This window comes from Narcine bancroftii, chromosome 8 (genome assembly GCF_036971445.1).
Source record: "Narcine bancroftii isolate sNarBan1 chromosome 8, sNarBan1.hap1, whole genome shotgun sequence".
NCBI classification, from domain to species: domain Eukaryota; kingdom Metazoa; phylum Chordata; class Chondrichthyes; order Torpediniformes; family Narcinidae; genus Narcine; species Narcine bancroftii.
In genome coordinates, this window is record NC_091476.1 from 52,652,226 (window position 1) to 52,660,387 (window position 8,162).

The following is an 8,162-nucleotide window of genomic DNA, read 5'->3' on the forward strand; positions in this document are numbered from 1 at the left end:
CTGGTGTGGGGGGGGGGGGGGGGGTGGATTCATAGCTGTGCACAGCAGGGACGTGATAGTGTGCAGCACATCTGGTAGAACCTCTTGCCACTGGGAGACTGGCATCCCTTTTGACATGAGGGCCAACAGGATTGCCCTCCAGATTGTACCATTCTCCCTCTCCACTTTCCCATCCCCGCGGGGGTTGTGGCTAGTAGATCTGCTCATGGCTATCCCCACCGCCTGTAGGTGCTGTTGCAGCTCCTGCCTCATGAAGGAGGAGTCCCTGTCATTGTGTATGTAGCGGGGGTATCCAAACATAGTGAATATGGTCCGGAGTGCTTCAGTGATTGAAATAAGAGGTTTGGTGTTGGGTGGGTTTGTCAGGGCAGATATCTGCATGAGGTGCAACCTTCCTGTGGGATTGTCTATCATAGAGGACAGACTACACAAGGCAAGGTCTGTCCCAACATTAAGGCTATGGCTTATTAATGGTCATTCTGCTCTAATGCTCCTTCACAGGCCAAACAAATGTAATGGATTCCAGAACATTTATTCATTTTCCAGACAGAAATTGCTGGGTGAAGCAATTATTTAAAAGATAGGACTTGGGTTTCACAGTGAACACAGACACTGTCCCCAGTACCACTGGCTTTTAAGAGGAGACCAGATAATATTTACTGTGCGTCGAGGGACAGGATATTTTGTTGATGTTAATTACCTGCTGGGAATTGTGGCTTATCCCCAACAATAATGATTGGTTTGGCACAGAATCTGTATTAACAAACACCTTTATTGATTTTAATTAACAAAATAAAACATGCAAATCAGACAGAACTATGGTATATAACTGTTTTCACACCCATTGAGGTTTCTGATTTTCTGCTAAATAATCAAAAAAAGCAAAGCTAATAGCAGGGAATAGGAGCCTTGGTTGGATCCCGATGGAATTTCCGTGTTTCCCACATGGGGCAAGTCACATCCACAATGGCTGGTCTCTGGAGTTTTCACTGTTCCTTTTCCCAAATTCTCCATTCCATCTTTCCCAATCAAATCAACTGTTGTGGTTCAATTTTGTTGGCTGAGGGTCATCTGCCCCTCTGGGACATGTTTCATTGGCTCTGGCCAAAGCCTACAAGGATTTTTTTTTCTTTTTAAAAAATATTGTTTATTGCTTAAAATGTAACATTTTGTATACAAAAAGTTACAAATCAGTAAATTATATCAACCATTTAATAAATGAAATAAACCATTCCATTTAGCATAACATCCAGAATTATAAATTGTAACTATTTTTCATAATCAAAAAATAAATCAATATTCATATTTTATATTGTAATGTTTACAATTCTCAATTATAGAATTTCTAAAAAGGGAAAGACAAAGATGAATAATACATACAACAAAAAAAAACAAGCCTTTCTCAATCGAGCTCCTACCCCTAAACAAGGTTAACTGAAAAATATATATTAGTTTGAGAAAAATTGTCATTGGCCCATTTCCTTGGGAGTTCTGAAACCGTGCACATAAACAAGTTAATTAGGTACAATTAAAAAGTGGTTTGCAAACTTTTTCTTTTCACCCACATCCCACCTTAAGCAATCCCTTACTAATCACAGAGCACCGATGGCAGAGGGATTATTTAAAGTGGTGTGTGAGTGGAAGAAAACATTGAGAACCATTGAGATAGGGTGTTGCGTGGGCTTCCTGAGACCAGGCAATGCATCACTGGTGCATCCAAACACTAATTGTTTAGATTATAAAAATATTCATGAATGGGCCAATGTTTTATAGAAATTAGACTATACATTTTTAAGAGAGCATCTGATATTTTTTTTCCAGATTTAGGTAAGACATATTATCCTGTAACCATAGAGTACGAGCTGGTGGTGTGTTGTCTTTCCATTACAATAAAATCCCCCCCTGCCCATCTCAGAGATAAAAAAAAATTTGCTTTTTAGCTGATGTCAATAAAATATCCTCCTTTTGATAAAAACCAAATATAGCAATCCATGGGCAGGGTTCTACTTCAGCCTTTAAAAAAAATTACTGATAAAGTATGAATTTTTTCTGCAAAAGTCTTCTAAATTAGGACAAGCCCAAAAAATGTGAATCAACGATGCAGCAAAATTTTTTACATTTATTTCATAATGGATCAATGTTGGAATAAAAACATGAGAATTCAACTTTAGATACATCTACATGGTCAACTGGTACGGACTCGAAAGGCCGACATGGCCTGTTTCCGCGCCGTAAATGGTTATATGGTTATGGTTATATGTATTCTGTGCACCACCTTGAAATGCAACAGTGTCATGCACAGAATGAGGACTCATTAATCAAATTAAGAACAGTATCCCATTCCTCATCAGAGAGTGACAAATTCAAGCAAATTCCCAATCATTCCTGATTTTAACAAGCGAAAATCCAACAAATGATTATAGAAAATCGAAATTGAGCCTCCATGCTGTGTCAAAAACCAAATCCAAAATGTTTGTCTCAGGAATTTGTGGAAAATCAGAGAACTTCAAATGAACAAAATGTCTGACATGAAAGAATCTTTCTTGCCATATGCAAGAAGAAATAAATGAATCCAGTAATTTAAGAAAAGATTTTGGAATAACAATTGGTAGAGATCGGAAAAGATAAACATTTAGATGATATATTTATTTTAATCAAATTAATATGTTGATTCATAGAAATAGATAAAGGTATCTTTCACACTCTTAAAAGGGAAATTAGAATATCTTAATGAAGAGCCATTAAAGGGCAATAATTTACTTTTTTGTAGATTTAATTTAAATCCAGCAAACTTACTGATATGAGCAAATAAGGCAAAATCCTAAAACCTCAGGATTGGCTACCAAATGAAAAGATCATCTGCATAAAATGAAACTGCATGTTTGGCTCCTTTCATATTCCTGTAAATTCTCTACTCTCCTGAAGAGCAATTGCAAGAGGTTCTACAACCAAATTGAAAAGCAAAGGGCTTATAGGACAGCCTTGACGAGTACTCTAATAAAGCGTAAGAAGTTTTCATTGCTGTAAATTAGTATGATTTGAGATAATAGAACATGAATATAATAATTCAATTCATTTAATAAAATCCAGACCAAAGTTGAACTTTTCTAAAATAGCAAATAATTATTTCACTCCAAAGGCTTCTTTGGCATCTAGTGAAAAAACACTGTCAACGATAGGACTGGAGAGTAAAAATATAAGATATTCAATCATCTATATATTATAATAAGAATAACAATTCTTAATAAATCCAGTTTGATCCTCAAAAATAATTGATGGTAAAATATGTTCTTTAAACCAGAATTTTAGATAAGATTTTCATATCTACATTGAATAAAGAAATCGGTCTCTATGATGCACATTCAGCTGGGTAATTCCTGTTTTCAAAATAAGAGATTTACAAGCCTCATTAAAAGATAATGGAAGTTTCACGTATTTCAATGAATCATCAATCACTGAACTTAAATGAGGCACAAACCATTTAGAAACTGATTTATAGAATTCAGCAGGATATCTGTCTGGTCCTGGAGATTTACCAGATTGTAAGCAGGAAATTGCAAGCAATATTTTCTCCTGAGACTTATGGTTATTCTGAGAAAGCATCTGTAAATTTAGAAAGTCAGAAAATCTGACATTTTTTTCCCAAACATTATTTAAAAGATAGAAAATTACATGACATACAGTATAGTAATAATCAAAAAACGATTTTACAAAGATATATATTAAAAAAAAATATCAATTATTTTAAAATAAAAAAACCCCAAAAAACTCCCACCCCACCCTCGCACCTCTTCAACCAGCTCCCTTAAGGGGAGCAAAAAAATATAGGTTATATATATGTAAAAGGAAATATTATAAATATTAATAACATTTCAAGTATATCTAAATATATATTTCAAATACAGAGACCACTTACTAACAGAAGAAGAATAATTATCATGTAAATTATAAGTGGCAAAGCAGCAGGTATGGATGGAATCCCCCAGAAGTCTGGAAGGCTGGCGGCAAAACTCTGCATGCCAAACTGCATGAGTTTTTCAAGCTTTGTTGGGACCAAGGTAAACTGCCTCAGGATCTTCGTGATGCCACCATCATCACCCTGTACAAAAACAAAGGCGAGAAATCAGACTGCTCAAACTACAGGGGAATCACGTTGCTCTCCATTGCAGGCAAAATCTTCGCTAGGATTCTACTAAATAGAATAATACCTAGTGTCGCCGAGAATATTCTCCCAGAATCACAGTGCGGCTTTCGCGCAAACAGAGGAACCACTGACATGGTCTTTGCCCTCAGACAGCTCCAAGAAAAGTGCAGAGAACAAAACAAAGGACTCTACATCACCTTTGTTGACCTCACCAAAGCCTTCGACACCGTGAGCAGGAAAGGGCTTTGGCAAATACTAGAGCGCATCGGATGTCCCCCAAAGTTCCTCAACATGATTATCCAACTGCACGAAAACCAACAAGGTCGGGTCAGATACAGCAATGAGCTCTCTGAACCCTTCTCCATTAACAATGGCGTGAAGCAAGGCTGTGTTCTCGCACCAACCCTCTTTTCAATCTTCTTCAGCATGATGCTGAACCAAGCCATGAAAGACCCCAACAATGAAGACGCTGTTTACATCCGGTACCGCACGGATAGCAGTCTCTTCAATCTGAGGCGCCTGCAAGCTCACACCAAGACACAAGAGAAACTTGTCCGTGAACTACTCTTTGCAGACGATGCCGCTTTAGTTGCCCATTCAGAGCCAGCTCTTCAGCGCTTGACGTCCTGCTTTGCGGAAACGGCCAAAATGTTTGGCCTGGAAGTCAGCCTGAAGAAAACTGAGGTCCTCCATCAGCCAGCTCCCCACCATGACTACCAGCCCCCCCCACATCTCCATCGGGCACACAAAACTCAAAACGGTCAACCAGTTTACCTATCTCGGCTGCACCATTTCATCAGATGCAAGGATCGACAATGAGATAGACAACAGACTCGCCAAGGCAAATACCGCCTTTGGAAGACTACACATAAGAGTCTGGAAAAACAACCAACTGAAAAACCTCACAAAGATAAGCGTATACAGAGCCGTTGTCATACCCACACTCCTGTTCGGCTCCGAATCATGGGTCCTCTACCGGCACCACCTACGGCTCCTAGAACGCTTCCACCAGCGTTGTCTCCGCTCCATCCTCAACATCCATTGGAGCGCTTACACCCCTAACGTCGAAGTACTCGAGATGGCAGAGGTCGACAGCATCGAGTCCACGCTGCTGAAGATCCAGCTGCGCTGGATGGGTCACGTCTCCAGAATGGAGGACCATCGCCTTCCCAAGATCGTGTTATATGGCGAGCTCTCCACTGGCCACCGTGACAGAGGTGCACCAAAGAAAAGGTACAAGGACTGCCTAAAGAAATCTCTTGGTGCCTGCCACATTGACCACCGCCAATGGGCTGATAACGCCTCAAAACGTGCATCTTGGCGCCTCACAGTTTGGCGGGCAGCAACCTCCTTTGAAGAAGACCGCAGAGCCCACCTCACTGACAAAAGGCAAAGGAGGAAAAACCCAACACCCAACCCCAACCAACCAATTTTCCCTTGCAACCGCTGCAATCGTGTCTGCCTGTCCCGCATCGGACTTGTCAGCCACAAACGAGCCTGCAGCTGACGTGGACTTTTTACCCCCTCCATAAATCTTCGTCCGCGAAGCCAAGCCAAAGAAATTATAAGTATTTTTTTCCATGACAACACATACTTACAATTCATTATGCCAACGTAGTATATTAATCTCAGTATCATCTTTCCAAGTAAATAGCAGCACATTTATGTGCTACTGATAACACCAAACATACAAAAGCAATTTAAATTTTGTCCAATCCCATTCCCCTTAATGAATATAAATTTCCAAACAAAAAAATAATTGGATCTAATGGTAATATAAAATTATATAATTTTTTCATAACTACTTTAATTTTTTGCCAAAATGATTGAACTTTAACATGTCCAAACGGCATGTAGAAAAGTTCCAATACATGAGCCAGATCTAAAACAAGAATTCAAATTACTAAACCCATATTTTTTTTTTTAGCTTTTCTGGTGTCAAATATAATTAATGTAAAAACTGTAATTAACCATTCCATATCTTACATTATTCAACTTAATTACATTGTCCTGACACATAGTCGCCTAATCGTCTTTGGGAAAAATAAATACTAAATCACTCTCCCATTTAAGATTTTTCCCAATCTGACTTATCCATTCTATCTTGTAACAAATTATACATAACTGAAATATAACTCTTTTTCGGTATAGAGAAAATAAAAGGATCAAATCTCGACAAAGTAGGTAAAATCATCTCTCTACCATAATTATCTTTTATCAAAGCTATAAGTTGAATTTACAGGTATATCAAATCTTTCTCTCAATTGATTAAAAGAATGAAATTGCCCCTCTTCAAAATAAACTTATATTGTCTTTAAAGGTATAAAGTCCCATATCTTTAAATGATTATTAAATATTGAAAAAGGAATGAGCTGATTATTATACAATGGAGTTAGAATTGATAATTTATCTTTCGACCTGAACACCCTGTTTTTTTATCCAAATCTTTAACAAATGTTTCAATATCGGCATATCATATTCCTGTAATAAAATCAAATTCCAATGAAATATAAATTCATGTATCTCAACCCTATAAATATAGGCCATCTCCACTTTAGCCCAGCTAGGAGGCTGATCTAAATACATCCATATACTAACAAACTTCAACTGGGCCTTTTCATAATAATTTTGAAAATGTGGTAACTGTAGTCCGCCCAATGCATACTTCCATGTAAGTCTATGCAATCCCACTCGAGCTAATTTACCTTTCCATAAAAACTCTCGCACTTCTTTATTCAAACTTTAAAAGAAAACCTTTGGAAGTAAACAAGGTAGTGACTAAAGTAATATTGAACTTTAAGGAAATATATTCATTTTAATACAATTAACACGACCAAACAAAGTTAATGGAAGATCTTTCCACAATCAAATCTGTTTTAATCCATCTTAATATAGGTATGTAATTTAATTGATATAATGATTGATAGTATTCATAAACACACCTAAATATTTAATTTTACTTGTCCACCTAAATTTTGTAATAGTTTTAAATTCAAAATAATCTCCCACTCCAACTGGTAAAATTTCACTTTTATCCCAATTAACTTTATATCCCAATAATTCTCCAAATTTCGACTAACAGTCTTGGAATTGTTTCAACGATCATTCCGGTTCCGTCAAGTATACTAACACATCGTCCGCAAATAAGTTAATTTTATATTTTTCATTCATAACACTCATCCTCTAATTTCTTCATTTTGTCTAATAGCCTGAGCTAATGATTCAATAGCCAACACAAATAAGGCTGGTGACAATGGGCAGCCCTGTCGCATTGAATGAGTCAATTTAAATGGTAAAAAAATCTGTCCATTTGTCACTACCCTAGCAATCACGTTCGTATATAAAGCCTTAACCCAACCAATAAAAAAGGGCTGAATTTAAATTTCTCTAACACTGAATAAAAATGCCACTCAACCCTATCAAAAGCTTTTTCTGTATTTTTGCTTTCAGTATGCGTTGACCAAAGTAATTAATCAAAATATATTGTCTGATGCGTTTCTACTCTTAATAAAAACTGTTTCATCAAAATGTACCAATTTGGGTATATATTTAGCAAGTCTATTAGCTAATACATTTGCTATAATTTTATTATCTACATTTAATAAAGAAATAGGTCTCGATGAAGACACTTTTAATGGAACTCTATCTTTTGTTGGAATAAAAATTATGAACATGATTCTGGTAACTTCTGATCTTCAGTGACTTGATTCAACACTTCTCCAAATCCATTAGAGAAATCATCATAAAAATGCTTTTAAAATTCCTCAGGGAATCCGTCATCCCCTGAGGACTTTCCATTAGGCATTTCCTGAATAGCTTCCTTAATTTCAAAATCCATAAATGGAGATTCCAATTCATGAACATCATTTCCATCTAACTTTAACTTAGATAAGTAAGAGTCAATAGAACCATTATCCTGTTTCTCCTCAGAAGTATATAATTTTAGATAAAATGTATAAAACATCATTAATTTCCTGAGGTTTATAAGTAACTTTTAAATTATTCTTAAAAGGATTAA